Below are 18,278 nucleotides of genomic sequence, written 5' to 3' on the forward strand. Positions count from 1 at the left end.
GTTCACTCAAACTCATGTCCATCGAGTTGGTGATGCCATCCAGCCATCTCATCCTCTGTCATCCCCTTCTCCTCCTGCCCTCAATCTTTCCCAGCATCAGAGTCTTTTCAAATGAGTCAGCTCTTCGCATCAGGTGGCCAAAGCATTGGAGTTTCAGCGTCAACATCAGTCCTTCCAATGAACACCCAGGACTGATCTTTAGGATGGAATGGTTGGATATCCTTGCAGTCCAAGGGACTCTCAAGAGTCTTCTCCAACACCACAGTTCAAAAGCATCAGTTCTTCGGGGGCTCAGCTTTCTTTATACTCCAACTCTCACATCCATACATGACCACAGGAAAAACCATAGCCTTGACTAGACGGACCTTTGTTGGCAAAGTAATGTCTCTGCTTTTCAATATGCTGTCTAGGTTGGTCATAACTTTCCTTCCAAGGAGTAAGCATCTTTTAATTTCATGGCTGCAGTCACCATCTGCAGTGATTTTCGAGCCCAGAAAAGTAAAGTCAGCCACTTTTTCCACTGTTTCCCCATCTATTTGCCATGGAGTGATAGGACCAGATGTCATGATCTTAGTTTTCTGAATGTTGAGCTTTAAGCCAACTTCTTCACTCTCCTCTTTCACTTTCATCAAGAGGCTTTTTAGTTCCTCTTCACTTTCTGCCATAAGGATGGTGTCATCAGCATATCTGAGGTTATTGATATTTCTCCCAGCAATCTTGATTCCAGCTTGTGTTTCTTCTAGCCCAGCATTTCTCATGATGTACTCTGCATATAAGTTAAATAAGCAGGGTGACAATATGCAGCCTTGATATACTCCTTTTCCTATTTGGAACCAGTCTGTTGTTCCATGTCCAGTTCTAACTGTTGCTTCCTGACCTACAAACAGGTCAGGTGGTCTGGGGAGAGCAGAGGTCTGTCCAAAGGCTAACTCCCCCACCCTGACAAGCAGGGAGCGAAAGCTTCTGTAGGCTAAAGGAGGGGGCTACATGCAGAAACCACACAGTCACCTCTGACAGTCGTCTTCACATTGGTCGTCGGTGGTCTGACCAGCGTCATCTTGGTTGTTTTAGGTGCAGTTAACCTTCGGTTTCAGAGTCAGCTTGTTTCCATTTCTTTGAAGCCAATTCTCAGAACTGTGACAGCTTATTCCAAGGTTACAGTCTGGTCATCGTGTAGTTAACTTCTCCACCTGGTGAGGGTTTCAGCATCTATAAGACAACTCAGGATATGGCTCAGAATATTATCTGTAGCCCTCGAGCAGGAACTAAAGGTCCTTGACTATGCTTAATGACTAGACTATTATTATTTGGCCTCCTCTGACTGTTTTCCTTTGTTTCTACATGTTCTCACTTCTCTGACAAACTTATTCGACTAAAGTGTTCTGCACACAAAAGGCAGGCAGATGACATGAGGGGCAAGGACCATAGGGTCCTGCTCTGTTTCATTTGGAAGGTTAGCAAATGTAACACAGTCATCCTGCCCTGTTCCACATTGTACCCCAGTCGCCTCTGCCCATACTTATTTCTCTCTTCTGTTAGGTTTTATGACCATCACACAACAAATCTGAGCTTTATTCTGAGAGATCAAAAAGCCATTGGAGTGTTTTATGGATTTTTAGAATTCTAAAATTTATTTTTGGCTGTGCTGAGTCTTAGTGGGCTTTCTCTCGTTGCAGTGAGCGAGGGCTACTCTTCACTGTGGCATGCGGACTTCTCATTACAGTGCCTTCTCTTGTTGCGGAGCACAGGCTCTCGGTGCGAGGGCTCAGTAGTTGTGACCCAAGGGCCCGAGAACACACACTCGGTAGTTGTAGTGCACAGGCTTAGTGCTCTGAGGTGTGTGGATTCTTCCCAGATGAAGAGTTGAACCCGTGTCCCCTGCATTGGCAGGTGGATTCTTATCTACTGTGCCACCAGGGAAGTCCCAGTTGGAGGGTTTGAAGTGAAAGAGTGTCCACGATCTGCCTGGCATTTTTAAAATCCTCAGTTTGGCTGCTGAGTAGAGAATGGCTCATAAGGAAGCAAGGGTGTCTTTGAGAGGCCCAGAGAGGAGGCATGGCACTAACCCGAGCAGCCCCTTGCTAAGGTGGCGGCAGCTGGGCAGCAAGAAGTAGAGAACTTAAGAGATCTTTACAGGTAGACTAGGAAAAAGTTAGTGATCAGTTGGAGGTCTGGGCAGAAAGAAGGTTTCTACACCCTGGATTTCATATGACTGTCAATTATATTTTTAAAATCTTTATTGAATTTGTTATAGTTGCTTCTGTTTCATGTTTTGGTTTTTTCGGCCAGAAGGCATGTGTGATCTTAGCTCCCCAACGAAGGACTGAACTGCACCCCGTGCATTGGAAGGTGAAGTCTTAACCACTGGACTGCCAGAGAAGTCTCGCATCTGGTGTCGGTTATAATGACAAAGTATTGGCTCAGCTCCAGTTGCCTCCAAAGGGGTAATTTAGAGCAAAGTACTGAACAAACCATCAGCCAGAAAACATTCCTCTATTTATTTATGACTTCGCTTCATCTAGATGGAGATACGAGAGGTGAGTCAGGAAATGTGAGTAACTCAGCAGGGCTGATTCAAGGTTTTGAACAAGGAGTGACACGCCGAATCCCAGCCACACGGCAGCGCACTCCTCCCAGCTTATATGGGAGCATCCTTCATCTTGTGCCATCCTTTCAGCCTAATCAGGTGTTTAAAGGTGACAGGGTGAAATTGCTTAAGACTTAACTTGTCTGAGCTAAATACCACCATTGGAATGAGTCCCTTGCCAGAAATCACAGTTTCGGGATCCACATTCTGCAAATGGCTAAGTATTGGTTTTTGCTGCAGCCAAAGTTTCAGACCACCCAATGTACACTTACAAGCTCTTTGAAAGGATGGACCAAATGATCAAAGGATGTGGACAGTTTACATAAGAAACTACATGTTAGGACATTTTTTTTTTTTTTATGCTGCAAAACGCTTTATCGTTTCCATTTGGTCCAAGGCTTGAGAGAGGGCTCCAGGGTGTTAAAAAGCTGTCTAGTGGCTGCAGAGAGGGGCTTCAGGCAGCCCTGATGTTAGGTGGGTTCTTCAATGGCCACTGGTCTCCAGAAGCTCCTAGTAAGCTTCTGTAAGCCTTTGGAAGAGATACTCGCCCAACCCAGCCTGGGGACCAGCCAGCCTGCGGAGGTTGGTCAGGTGGTCACCCAGCTTCTTGATGAGTTTCACTTCCTCATCTAGGAAGTGGTTCTCCAGGAAGTCACAGATGTGGGGGTCTCCGCGGGCAGAAGCAGGCCATGCAGATCCAACAGGGCTTGATTCAGGTTCTTCTCTACGAGAAGGGCGGCTTCCATGGCGTCCTGGGTTTTACCCCACTCATCTTGAGATGGCTTCTGCACGTCCCGGAAGAGGGCGCGGCCGCCACGCTGGTTTTGCAGTTTCAAGAGACGCTCCACGCCCTCGCGCTTCTTGGCCAATTGGCGAAAAAAGTGACCCACACCCTCCAGGGCCACATCGTCGCGGTCGAAATAGAAGCCCAGAGAGAGAGAGGTGTAGGAGGCTCAGGCATGTTACGCAGGCGGTTGATGGCGGCCTCCCCCTCGGTAGAATAATTCTGACGAATCTGGGAGCTCGTGATTGGTCGGTAATAATGAGTTTTAAAACGGTGGCTGGTCCCGGTGATCGCGGACAGCTGAGTGGCTAACTCCGGAGGTTGCGACTGGAAAAAAGGTTGGAGGGTGGTCGGAGGCTGGAGCAAGGGGCGTCCCTGGGTCTGTTCCGTCCAAGCACTGTTGAAGCAAGAGACAGATCCGCCGGGCCGCGAACGCACTTCCCATATTAGGACTTTTAAATTTTTTATTGGAATATAGTTGATTTGCAATGTTGTATCAGTTTCAAGAGTACAGCAAAGTAAATCAGTTATACATATACATATACCCACTCTTTTTTGTATTATTTTCCCATATAGGCCATTACAGGGTATTGAGCAGAGTTCCCTGTGCTATAGAGTAGGTCCTTGTGAGTTATCTCTTTTATCTACAGTAGTGTATATATGTCAGGCCTAACCTCCCAGTTTGCCTCCCCCCACCAAACCCCCCTCCACCCCTCCCAGCCCCCCCACCAAGCCCCCACCACCCCCCACCCCCACCCCCACCCTACCCCCCCACCCCCACCTCCCCCACCGCTTTTCCCCTGGTAGCCATAAATTTGTTTTCTACATCTGTAACTCTATTTCTGCTTTGTAGATAAATTCGTTTGTACCCTTTTGTAAGATTCCTTATATAAGCGGTGTCATAGGTATTTGTCTTTGCCTTACTTCACTAGGTCCATCCATGTTGCAGGAACTGTTACTTTGGCAGAAAGTTTCAATCTCACTAATAACCAAAGAACATCAAATTAAAACAAACCCCGAGGAGCCGTTTCTCATCTGTTCTGTTAAATAAAATAATAAAATTTAATAATGCTGAAACTGTAGTGAAACTGGTAAGTTTAAACATTAATCTTTTATTGCAATCTACATGGCCTTGGAATGCGGGATGAAGCAGGGCAAAGACTAATAGAGTTTTGCCAAGAAAATGCACTGGTCATAGCAAACACCCTCTTCCAACAACACAAGAGAAGACTCTACACATGGACCTCACCAGATGGTCAACACCGAAATCAGATTGATTATATTCTTTGCAGCCAAAGATGGAGACGCTCTATACAGTCAACAAAAACAAGACCGGGAGCTGACTGTGGCTCAGATCATGAACTCCTTATTGCCAAATTCAGACTAAAATTGAAGAAAGTAGGGAAAACCGCTAGACCATTCATGTATGACCTAAATCAAATCCCTTATGATTATACAGTGGAAGTGAGAAATAGATTTAAGGGCCTAGATCTGATAGATAGAGTGCCTGATGAACTATGGAATGAGGTTTGTGACATTGTACAGGAGACAGGGATCAAGACCATCCCCATGGAAAATAAATGCAAAGAAGCAAAATGGCTATCCGAGGAGGCCTTACAAACAGCTGTGAAAAGAAGAGAGGCGAAAAGCAAAGGAGAAAAGGAAAGATATCAGCATCTGAATGCAGAGTTCCAAAGAATAGCAAAAAGAGATAAGAAGGCCTTCTTCAGCGATCACTGCAAAGAAATAGAGGAAAACAACAGAACGGGAAAGACTAGAGGTCTCTTCAAGAAAATTAGAGATACCAAGGGAACATTTCTTGCAAAGATGGGCTCGATAAAGGACAGAAATGGTCTGGACCTAACAGAAGCAGAAGATATTAAGAAGAGGTGGCAAGAATAAACAGAAGAACTATACAAAAAAGATCTTCATGACCCAGATAATCATGATGATGTGATCGCTAATCTAGAGCCAGACATCTTGGAATGTGAAGTCAAGTGGGCCTTAGAAAGCATCACTACGAACAAAGCTAGTGGAGGTGCTGGAATTCCAGTTGAGCTGTTTCAAATCCTGAAAGACGATGCTGTGAAAGTGCTGCACTCACTATGCCAGCAAATTTGGAAAACTCAGCAGTGGCCACAGGACTGGAAAAGGTCAGTTTTCATTCCAATCCCAAAGAAAGGCAATGCAAAAGAATGCTCAAACTACCGCACAATTGCACTCATCTCACATGCTAGTAAAGTAATGCTCAAAATTCTCCAAGCCAGGCTTCAGCAATATGTGAACCGTGAACTTCCAAATGTTCAAGCTGGTTTTAGAAAAGGCAGAGGAACCAGAGATCAAATTGCCAACATCCGCTGGATCATGGAAAAAGCAAGAGAGTTCCAGAAAAACATCTATTTCTGCTTTATTGACTATGCCAAAGCCTTTGACTGTGTGGATCACAATAAACTGTGGAAAATCCTGAAAGAGATGGCAATACCAGACCACCTAACCTGCCTCTTGAGAAATCTGTATGCAGGTCAGGAAGCAACAGTTAGAACTGGACATGGAACAACAGACTGGTTCCAAATCGGAAAAGGAGTACGTCAAGACTGTATATTGTCACCCTGCTTATTTAACTTATATGCAGAGTACATCATGAGAAACGCTGGACTGGAAGAAACACAAGCTGGAATCAAGATTGCCGGGAGAAATATCAATAACCTCAGATATGCAGATGACACCACCCTTATGGCAGAAAGTGAAGAGGAACTAAAGAGCCTCTTGATGAAAGTGAAAGAGGAGAGTGAAAAAGTTGGCTTAAAGCTCAACATTCAGAAAACAAAGATCATGGCATCTGGTCCCATCACTTCATGGGAAATAGATGGGGAAACAGTGGAAACACAGTCAGACTTTATTTTGGGGGGCTCCAAAATCACTGCAGATGGTGATTGCAGCCATGAAATTAAAAGACGCTTACTCCTTGGAAGAAAAGTTATGACCAACCTAGATAGTATATTCAAAAGCAGAGACATTACTTCGCCGACTAAGGTCCGTCTAGTCAAGGCTATGGTTTTTCCTGTGGTCATGTATGGATGTGAGAGTTGGACTGTGAAGAAGGCTGAGCACCGAAGAATTGATGCTTTTGAACTGTGGTGTTGGAGAAGACTCTTGAGGGTCCCTTGGACTGCAAGGAGATCCAACCAGTCCATTCTGAAGGAGATCAACCCTGGGATGTCTTTGGAAGGAATGATGCTAAAGCTGAAGCTCCAGTACTTTGGCCACCTCATGCAAAGAGTTGACTCATTGGAAAAGACTCTGATGTTGGGAGGGATTGGGGGCAGGAGGAGAAGGGGACGACCCAGGATGAGATGGCTGGATGGCATCATGGACTCGATGGACGTGAGTCTGAGTGAACTCCGGGAGATGGTGATGGACAGGGAGGCCTGGCGTGCTGCGATTCATGGGGTCTCAAAGAGTCGGACATGACTGAGCGACTGAACTGAACTGAACGTTGTTATAATATCTGTGCTGAGCAATCTGACAGCAGGTGATAAAGAACCATAAAAGAATCAACTCTTGATTATCTCTTTTTATGATAGTACTACTTTAGAAAATAATTCCAAACCTTTGTGTATGGGGGTTGGTGGGGGGGTGGCAGATACAGCAATGAACAAGTAGATGAAAATCCTTCCTCTCTAGGAGCCCCCACTGTAGTTTGGAGGTCTGAGGGGAGCTGCTGACAGATTTTTTTTTTTAAAGTAAATAAAATAGTGTGTCAGATGGTGGTAAATCATATACAGGAAAATAGCTGGGGAGGTGCATGGAGAATGCTGAGGATTGGGTTTGTTTGAGATGCGGAGACCACAGAAAGCTTCAGTGAAAACATGTATTTGAGCAAACACCTAATTAAATGCATTTTGCAGTAGGGCCTGGCAACCCACTCCAGTATTCCTGCCTGGAGAATCCCATGGACAGAGGAGCTTGGTGGGCCACAGGTCCATGGGGTCACAGAGAGTCAGACACGACTGAAATGACTTAGTGTGCACGCACGCACTCATCTATAAGTATTATTGTATATACAGCAGGACTCTGGATGATGTTGGTCTGGACTTTGGAAATATAATTCAGCCCCTACCTGTGAATTCTGTGGATAACACTTACAACCCTCTGAACTTTGTTAGAAGTTATTCTGAACAATGTGTGTGTGTTTTAACATAGTTGATTCTCTTGCAGGATCTGATGGCCAACACCAACTCCTTGAATCTGTTAGCAGAGTGGAGTGGATACAAGTGGGGCCTTGTAGTATAAGCAGGGGCTTGATATTTCTCAACTCCTGAATATATTTGTTTTCTTGTTTCTTTGTTCATTCAAATGATGACAAGGTCCAGGGGGTGGCATGGGAGTCAGGGGCTGAAATAACCTGGTTGTTAGGGATTCTTATCACATAAGAGGGCAGGAAACTTAGTAGCCAGCTTGCAACTACAAGAAAGTTAAGTTCTAGAGATGGAAAACACATCATGATCATAATCAGCAATACTGTGTTACATACTTCAAATTGCTAAGTGAAAGTCACTCAGTCGTGTACAACTCTTTGAGACTCCATAGACTATACAGTCCATGGAATTCTCCAGGTCAGAATACTGGAGTGGCATATTCCCAGCCCAGGGATCGAACCCAGGTCTCCCACATTGCAGGCGGATTCTTTACTAGCTGAGCCACCGGGGACTAAGTCTTTTTTTTTGCTGTACCCGTTTGGCTAGTGGGATCCTAGAGTGCAGAGTCCTGACTAGTGGACCACCAGGGAATTGCCTAAAAGACTAGGTCTTAAATGTCCTCCACACAAAAACAGAAATGATAATTAAGAGATGTGTTAGAGGTATTAGCTAACACTACTATGGTGATCATCATTGCAATATGTAAAAATGTATTAAATCAACATCTTCTACCCTTGGACTTCCCTGGTGGTCCAGGGGTTAAGACTGTGCTTCCGACACAGGAGGCGTCAGTTTAATTCCTGGCCTGGGAACTAGGATTCCACATCTGGCACAGTGCGGTCAAAATTATAAAAAATGTGCTACCCTTTAAACTTGTTTAGTCACTAAGCCATGTCCTACTCTCTTGCACCCCCATGGACTGCAGCCTGCCAGGCTCCTCTGTCCATGGGATTTCCCAGGGAAGAATACTGAAGTGGGTTGTCATTTCCTTCCCCAGGGGATCTTCCTGACCCAGGGGTCAAACTCACATCTCCTCCTGCATTGCAGATGGGTTCTTCACCACGGAGCCACCAGGAAAACTCACCCTTTAAGCTTACACAATGTCATATGTCAAGGATTTCTCAACTTAACAAAACCACAACAACTTAGCAACTAAGCTCCTGGGCTTATAGTAGAACTCGGAGCCAAGTGTGAAAGGTGGGATCCCAGAGGACCACCATGGGGCATGCACCTTAAAAAAGGGAGTTTTCAGGATGAAAGAAGCAGAATGATCTGGAAGGAGCCATGAAAGCCTAGAAAACTATACTGCTGCTTCCCTTCCCAACTTGGATTTGGGAGAATTCTCCCTCCACTCAAGAGCTTCAGGAGAAGTGGCCTCTTCATGGGAAAGTCACTCTCAGGTGAAGGAGGGGGTAGCCAGAGAGTCCTCTGAAGATGCTGAGGCTGTTGGAGATTTTCTTCACAAAAAAAACAAGGGCTTCAGCTAACACAGGAGGAAGGTTTGGAGGGGATGGAAGTGAAGGAAATGGCCCAGAGGCTGTGAAAGAGGCGCTGATGACAGGGCCTGGCATTTGGAATCGGGCCTGAGGATAACTGGGAGGTGAGGCAGCTGAAATGGTCTGGGATGTTGGTTCTTGAGTGGGCAGTTCGTATTCTCCTCCCTCAGCTGGCAGGAGCCATTTGTCTCTAAGCTGTAAGTGGCATTTTTAGGAGAAAGTGGTAGTCATGTCTCACTGATGAAGGCCTTCTCTCGAACCCTTTGATTCTCTTGAGGGGTCTTCTGGGGGAACTTTGTTGTAAGTGATGCTGAGAATGAGGCAACACTCATTTGCTCTCCTGAAGAGCAGTCCTGAAACAAGGGCACAACTTTACAACAAAAATGCAAGCATCTGGCTACATTCCATTTCCAAAATCTTTGTTTTTTGGCCAAAGGGCTGAGTCCTAACCATTGGACAACCAGGGTGCTCCCACTCTTTCTGAAATTTAAATCTCTGGATGATGTGAATATCTCCATAAAGACTTGGTTCATGATAACCTCCAATGGGAAACAACTCAAATGTGTATCAACAGAAGGATGGACAAACAATGGTGGTATATCCATGCAAGGGAGCACCCCACAGCAATAAAATAAACAGATCACTGATACACATCATGATATGAGTGAATTTCACGGACATTATTCTAAAGGCAGGAAGTCAGAGGAGGTTACACACCATATGATTCCATTATATGAACTCCTCAGAGAGGGATTGGGGTGTAGGTGAAGACTGACATCAAAGGGGCCTGAGGGGGACTTCTCTGATGGTCCAGCGGCTAAAACTTTGCACTCCCAATGCAGAGGACTGTGTTCAATCCCTGGTCAGGCAATTAGATCCCACATGCTGCATCTGAAGATCTCATGTGCCACAACTAAGACTTGGCGCAGCCAAATAAGTAGTTTTTAAAAAGAGACATGAGGAAAATTTGGAAGGATGAAGCAAGTGTTGTATACATTGATTAGAGTGAGACTTACATAGGTTTATCTATTTGTCAAAACTCATCAAACTATATGCTTAAAATCTGTATGTTTTCATGCATTTAAATTATACCTCAGTAAGAAATACATATATAGGCACATATTCTTATTGAGGTATATTTAATATTAAATATATATATACATATATGGATATATGTGTTCAGTCACTAAATTGTGTCCAGCTCTTTGTGACCCCATGGACTACAGCACGTCAGGCTTCCCTGTCCTTCACTATCTCCCAGAGTTTGCTCAAATTCATGTCCAGGATATATATGTATCTTTAGATAAATATACATAAATAGCTATATATATATATCTTTATATACGCATATATCAATGCAGATGTTGAGAGGTGGTGGCTCAGTAAAGAATCTTCTCGCAATGCGGGGGACCCAGGTTCAGTCTCTGGGTCAGGAAGATCCCCTGGCAAAGGGAATGTCAACCCACTCCAGTATTCTTGCCTGGAGAATCCCATGGACAGAGGAGCCTGGCAGGCTACAGTCCATGGGGTCACAAAGAGTCAGACACGACTGAGCGACTAACACTTTTCACTTTCATATGTATAAAACAATCTCCTCTCTCAACTGGGTAAGGTTTTCCCCAGGGTCATTTAGCAACAGCTGGAGACATTCTTGGTCATCAGATTGAGGACTACTATTGGCATCTAATATGTAGAGGCAAAGAATTATTGCTGAATAAGCCACAGGGCCAGGACAACCTCCATGACAAAGAGTTATCTGGTCCAAAATGTCAGTGGCACCAAGGTTGAGAAATCCTGTGTAGCCTCAGGTGAGACACCGTCATTGTGTCCTCTTACAATCTTTGGGATTCCAGATAGGAGAGGCTTCTGTGTTGTTTCCTTTCCAGAAATAACAGCAGCTCACTGACAGCCAGATCTTCTGAGTGCCGCCAAAGCAGCCGTTTTAATCTTCCATCATGAAAGCCACATTTCACCGCTTATCAGTGAGTGGGAGCATTCTTGCCTGGAGAATTCAGTGGACAGAGGAGCCTGATGGGCTAAGGTCCATAGGATCACAAAGAATCAACCGAAGCGACTTAGCACGCACATGCTCTGCCTGTTGTAGTCAGAGAGTTTGGTGCACTTCATGGAGGGGCTGCGGCAGAGAATCCTGCTAGAGGAGGTCAGAGGTGTTTTTCTGGGGATCCATCAGTTATTATTACCTGAAGCAAAAGGAGAACGCTCCCTCCCCCACCCCATGCTTATAAAGAGAGAAATGAGACAGTCGGGTTTGGAAGGAAGAAAGATGAATGTGTAGATGAAAGAGGAGCCAGTGGAGACAGGAAGCCATAGGATCTGGTCCAGGTGCCAAGTGACAAGGCAGCCAGCATCCTTATGCCTCGCCTCAACCCCAGGAACTGTTGTCAGCTCTTTATCTCCAAACCCCAACTCCCACTTCTCCATCTGGCATTCTGGGTTCCTTCTTGCACTGTTTCTTAGCACCTTAGGTACAAACATCACGTCATTAACTAGCTTTTAAGCTCTGTGAGAGGATGGACAGCACTTTACTGCTCTAGAATCCCTCATAGATAATCAGATTGGTGACTGTTTACATGTACCTTCGTGTCCTTAAAGTGGTACCAAAAGTCCTGAAAAGGAAGGAAACTGTCTTTGTCTAGGAACATATTTGATAAATATTTTCAAGAAAGACGAGATCGAAAAGGCCTAGGTCAGCAAGTGCCAAAGCAGTAAGAGAATGAGCCCAAATGCTCTGCATGAAAAAAGGAACCCCCAAATTGGAGCTGGATGAGAAAGAAAGAAAGGAGCAGAGAGGAAGGCAGAGCGATGTGAAGGGAGGTTGCAGCCTGAAGTGTGGAAACGGCAGAGCACTTTTAGGGAAAAAATATACCCTGGTGTGGATTTAAAACTGCCTGTGTTTCAGGAATTCCCTGGGAGCCATTGGTTAGACTCCATGGTCTTATCACCAAGAGCACAGGTTCAGTCCCTGATCAGGGAACTAAGATCCAGCAAGCTGTGGGAGGCGGCCAGTAAATAAATACAATACAGTTGCTGGTATTTCTACAATATAAACCCCTGCATCTGTGAAATCCTTCAAGAGGGATATGTACTCATAAAGATACCTGTGTGAGTGGCTTAGTGAAAATTAAGGGGCAGGGTATGGACAACGGAACTCCACCAATAGAATTGTGGGAGAATCCTTGAAGGAAACCAGTTCAGCTGGGAACCAGAAAAGCTCACGAGCACAGAAGATTCTGCAGAGAATTCTTTTGAACAGGGTTCAAGTTAATGTTGTCTAGATCTAAAAAGACCAAGGAAATCCCTGCTGTTCCTGAACAACATTTACATAGCTGTCACAGGGGTCCTCTACTCTGGGATATGCCAACGGGAGGAGGCAACCAGCTTCCTTCCAGAGCAGAACACTGGCTTAGCTACAGAGCGGGGCACGTTAATCAAACAGGATGGAGCACTTTACAGAAACAGTAAAACATCCTGCAGGGGAGTGCTCTATGTCAGTGAGCAGTTAGGACTGCGGAGGATAACAGACGTGCTTCCTGAAACATAAACAGCTACTCTTGGTGCGCTCCGCCCTTCTCGGAAGAATACATGTTTCTGTTGGCCTCTGGGTCACTCTGGTTCACCTCCCACATCACTGGTTACTCCTTCTCAATCCCCCTTACTAGCTCCTCCTCTGATCAGCACCCCAGATATCAGAGTAGGAAGGACCTTCTCTCTTCTCTGTTCGAGTCTCACGTAAGTCACATCACGTGGTCAAATTCAGTCTTGCCGTCCTAAATACCATGTATTTGCTGGTGAGTCCCACACTTATATCAGGCTTAATCTCTCCTCTTTTCCCCAGATTCACTTACTTGACAGCTCCACTTGGATGTCTAATAGACATCTCAAATTTATTTTTTTTTTAAAGATTTTTGATGCGGACCATTTTCCAAGTCTTAATTGAATGCGTTACAGTATTGCTTCTGTTGTTTACAATCTGTTTTTTTGACTGCAAGGCATGCGGGATCTTAGGTCCCCAACCAGGGATTGAACCCACACCCCCTATATTGGAAGGTGAACCCCTAGCCTGGGGACCACCAGGGCAGCCCCACAGGCATCTCAGATTTAAAGCATCGAAAGCCAAGTTCACGGCCTCTTTCCTTTACCCACTCCTTTCTTACACGTCCCCTGTACAGTAAGTGGCACTAGCAATACCCAGCTGCTCCAGCTAAAATCTGTCGTCTCTCATCCCTTCCCTTTCCTCACCTTCTGTATTCGACTATCGGCAAACTCTACGGGCTCTAACTCCAAACCACCATCCTAATTCACCCACTTCTCTCATTCCAGCTCTATCACTCTGGGCCAGGCCACTGTCTAGACCTGCTGTACTACTGCAACAACCCTAATCAGGACCCCATTTTCTTCTCCAGCAACGTCCCCACCCCACCAATCCAATCTGCACAGTGGCCCGAGGGGCCTTTTCATAGCATGACACATATCACATCACTTTCCTGCTTGAAATCCTTGCATGGCTTCCAATCATACTTAGACTGAAATCTCCTTGCTATGATGTATTACTTATCTATTGCTGTGTAACAAATTGCCCGCAAGTTTGGTGGGTTGTTTTTTTGTTTTTTTTTTTTTGGTCACGCTGCTGTGCAGCTTGTGGGATTTTAGTTTCCTGACCAAGGACTGAACCCAGGCCCTCGGCAGTGAAAACACAGAGTCCGAACCACTGGAGCTCCAGGGAATTCCCCTAAACTTGGTATTTCAAAAACAGTAAACATCTATTATCTCAGACAGTTTCTATTAATATGAGTCAGGAATCTGGGAGCAGCTTGGGTGGATGATTCTGACTCCCCATCTGACATGCCCCTAGTCAAGATCCCACTAGTTTTTCGATTTAAAAAAAAAAAAAATTCTCAAATGATTTATTTACTTTTACTTTTTGGCCATGCTTTGAGGCATGTGAGATCTTAGTTCCTGGGCCAGGGATCCAACCCTCACCCCCTGCGTTGGAAATGCAGTCTTAACCGCTGGAACATCAGAGAAGGTCCTTAAAATTTTTTTTGAGTACTGATCTCTATCTTCTATATTTTCTTGTTTATTTGTTCGTTGTCTGACTCCTCCATGAGGCTACAAGCCTCATCGGAACAGGAAATTGAATCTATTTTGGTCACTTCTGCTTTCCCAGCACTTAGAACAGTGCCTGGCACATATGCATGACTTTGACAAATGAGCGAATGAAGGGCTTTCCAAGGTCTGATGAAGTATCCACGAGAATATGCACCTGCTTCTGACTTCATGCTTTCTAAGCACCCTCTGACAGAGACTTGAGTCTCCTAACCAGCCAGGGGATGTCCTGGGAGACACATGTGACTGATAATAATATCATAATAGTTAACCTTTAGGTGAACCCAAGGTTAATATTGTTAACCCTTGTGTAGGGTTTACTATGTACTATGCACTGTCTGCTCTATATAACTCATAATAACCCTATGAAGATAGAAATACTATCATTCCCATTTCAGAGGTCAGAAAAGTGAGGCCCAGAGGGTCCAAGTAGCTTACCACCAGATCACAGGGCTAATAAGTGACCAAGCAGGATTCAAGCCAGGCGGTCTGGCTCTAGAAGCCAAGTTTTTTTTTTTTTCAAACAGCTTTATTGAGATATAATTCATATGTCATACACAATTCACTCATTCATGAGTGTCATTCAGTGGCTTTTAGTATGTTCAGAGTTGTGCTGCATCACCACACCAATTCGAGAAAATTTTCAGCACCCCCAAAAGACACACCATCGCCCCTAACACTCAATTCCATTTGTCCCCAACCTCCTCCCCCAGTCTCAGTAAACCTAATCTACTCCCTGTCTTTAAGGCTTTGTTTATCCTGGACATTTCATGTAATTGGAATTATACAGCCTGGGACCTTTTTAAAATGTATTTAGTCTATTTTAGGTTCCATGAGGTCTTCATTGCTGTGTGCAGGTTTTCTCCTGTTGTGGCCACCAGGGGCTACTCTCTAGCAGCCCCTACTCTCTACAGCACAGGCTTTAGGGCTTGCGGGCTTCAGTAGTTGAGGCACAGGGGCTTAGTTGCTCCACAGCATGCGGACTCTTTCCAGACCGAGGATTGAACCCCTGTCTCCTGGCAGGTGGATTCTTAACCACTGGACCACCAGGGGAGTCCCAGTCGGCGATCTTTTGTGACTGGCTTATTCCACTCAGCACGATGTTTCTGAGGTTCATCCATGGTGCGATATATACCAGCACTCCATTCCTTTTCATTATAGAGTAATTTTCCAGCATATGGATAGACCACATTTTGTTTACCCATTCATCAGCTGGTGGCCATTTGAGCTCTTTCCACTCTTTGTCTATTATGAATAGTGTTGCTATGAACACGTGTGGATGTGTGTTTTTGTGTGGATGTGTATTTCTTTGGTAGATAGCCACCTATGAGTGAGATTGCTGGGTCATGTGGTACAGAAACCAGGCTCTTAAACGCTTCACTATACAGCCTCCTGTAGTGAATAAATACCTTGAGCCAAATGGTCAGTTTGGCTTAAATGATATCAGCCTTTTTAAATGTATATTAAAAAAATATTTATTTGGCCATCCTGGATCTTAGTTGCAGCATGTGGGATCTAGTTCCCTGACCAGGGATCAAACCCAGTCCCCCTGCAATGGGAACACAGAGTCTTAGTCACTGGACCACCAGGTGATGATATCAGTCTTGAGGGTCTTAACGCAATTGACACCTGCCTGACCCTAGAATCTGATCACTTCCAGGTGACCCAAGAAGTGAGCGGTTGGCCTGAGAATGACAGAAAATGCCTCCAGAGGAAAAACTATTACCAGTTTCAGAGTCCTCTATAAGGTCCTTCCCGAACAAGGTTTATGCTACTTCATTTTCTAAGAGGAGAGATGGATTTGAACCCATCCACCTGCCTCTTTTTATCTATGGTCCTTTTGGATCAGGGGCAGAAACTTAGGAGGTGACTGGTTAGTGTCTGGAGGTGCTGTCAATATCCGAAAGTAGAATATCCGTTTTTTCCAACAAATTAGTCATTTAGGGATCAAGTGCCACTGAGGTCTTTCCCAGCCCTTCAGCTCAGGCTCGAACCACCTGTCAGCGCCTTAGGAGCAAGGCTCATCCACTCACGGTGATGGACATTTCTCCCCAGGGAGCTTGTCCCACTTCCAGGGTCAGGATGTGTAGATGGAAGCAAATTAGCTATGGGACTCTCAAGACCCACCAGCCTTAGAGAAAGATCAGAACAGGGACTTTCCTGGTGGTCCCGTAGTTAAGACTCCTCACTCCCAACGCAGTTCGATCCCTGGTGATCCTACATGCCACAGCTGGGAGTCTGCATGCCACAACTAAGAAGCCTCATACCACGCACCATCACTAAGACCCAGTACAGCCAAAATAAATCACCAAATAAAATACTAAAAGCAAAAAAAGAAGGAGCAGGCTGGATTTGCCTGCGGGAAACACCTGGGACCACCCCTTCAGGTGTCTCTGCTGAGCTCTGGACAATCCTTTGTCAGGTCAGTGGTGTCGCACCCCTCAGCCCACCTTGCCCACCTGAGGGGGCCAGCCTCAGGGTGGCCCTGGCGCAGTAAGGACTGCATGATCAATGTGAGTTCAGAAAGCAGGTGCCTCCGGGGAGGCACTCCAGGGCTCAGGAGAAAACAGCCCCAAGCCTGAGCAGGTCACAGGTTGTTACCTTGGTTTTGTTTTGATTTTATCATGGGTGTGGTGACTGCGCTGTTCAGAACCAAACGAACTTTAGTATTGCCTGAATGTCTTTATTGGACTGAAGCTCAGGTCTGTTTGCTGTTCTCATAATAAATCCTTGAATTCACTTGCCACCTTTCCTTTGGGTGAGAGTTGGACGATAAAGAAGGCTGAGTGCTAAAGAATTGAAGTTTTTGAATTGTGGTGCTGGAGAAGACTCTTGAGAGTCCCTTGGAGAGCAAGGAGATCAAAGCAGTCCATCCCTTTTAAAGGAAATCAACCCTGAATATTCATTGGTAGGACTGATGCTGAAGCTGAAGCTCTAATACTTTGGTCACCTGATGCGAAGAGCCGATTCATTGGAAAAGATCCTGATGCTGGGAAAGATTGAAGACGAAAGAAGAGAGCGTCAGAGGATACCATGGTTAGATAGCATCACTGACTCAACGGACATGAATTTGAGCAAACTCCTGGGAGATAGTGAAGGACAAGGCAGCTTGATGTGCTGCAATCCAGGGGGTCACAAAGGGTCAGACATGACTTAGCAACAGAACAACAACAGCGTTTTTTTACTGATGACCTAGGACATCCCTGTGAAATGGGCTACAGAGCTGATTAACATCTTATCATATCCGTAGCCTAGAAGGCCGAAAAGTAGGACAACCAGGCCAAGTGGTTTTGCTTAGGATCACGTAATAAATGGACTTCCCTGGTGGCTCTGACGGTAAAGCGTCTGTCTACAATGCGGGAGATGTGGGTTCGATCCCTGGGTCGGGAAGATCCACTGGAGAAGGAAATGGCAATCCCCTCCAGTACTATTGCCTGGAAAATCCCATGGACGGAGGAGCCTGGTAGGCTACAGTCCATGGGGTCGCAAAGAATCAGACATGACTGAGCAACTTCACTTCACTTCAGGTAATAAATGGGCTGTGGGTCGAGGACTGAAAATAAGTCCCAAGCTTGTCATTCAATACACGCTGCCCACAGTCTGAGAGCTTAAGCCCAGTTTACGAGGGGAGGGGACACGTGGTGGGGGAGCAGATTCCTGGGGCCTGCACCCCTGCACCCTCCAGATCCCAGTCGATTCAAACGTGCCCTTTCAGCTTCTAGACTGGAAGGGAAAATCCTGGCTTAACTTGAAGGTACAATATGTAGCTGTCTTTGTTTTCTTTATCCTCGATAAACAGCCAGGCGAATCCAGGCTATTCCATAGTTGCAGAAGAACAATTTGGCTCAAGTTATTCATGTGTAGTTGAAGATTTAGAAACTGAAAAACTGATAAAGACCAAATTTACCTGATTTGGGGGGGAAAGAGAAAAAAACTCAATAAGAAAAAACACACAGTTTTCTATTTTTCTATTTGGCATTGTAATATCAATTGCTTGATAAAACTCTTAATTCCCAAGTTAAGAATGATGTTTAAGAGGTCGTCTAGGGGGAGAAATTATGTTCCTGAAAGATAAACATTTGAAT

At 45.2% G+C, this 18,278-nt stretch overlaps 1 pseudogene; it reads right to left on the bottom strand.

Moving 5' to 3' along the window:
* The window catches only part of LOC102174336, a 45,146-nt pseudogene continuing 29,806 nt past the window's right edge, over positions 2,939-18,278 (bottom strand).

Source organism: Capra hircus, chromosome 19 (genome assembly GCF_001704415.2).
Source record: "Capra hircus breed San Clemente chromosome 19, ASM170441v1, whole genome shotgun sequence".
Lineage (NCBI taxonomy): Eukaryota > Metazoa > Chordata > Mammalia > Artiodactyla > Bovidae > Capra > Capra hircus.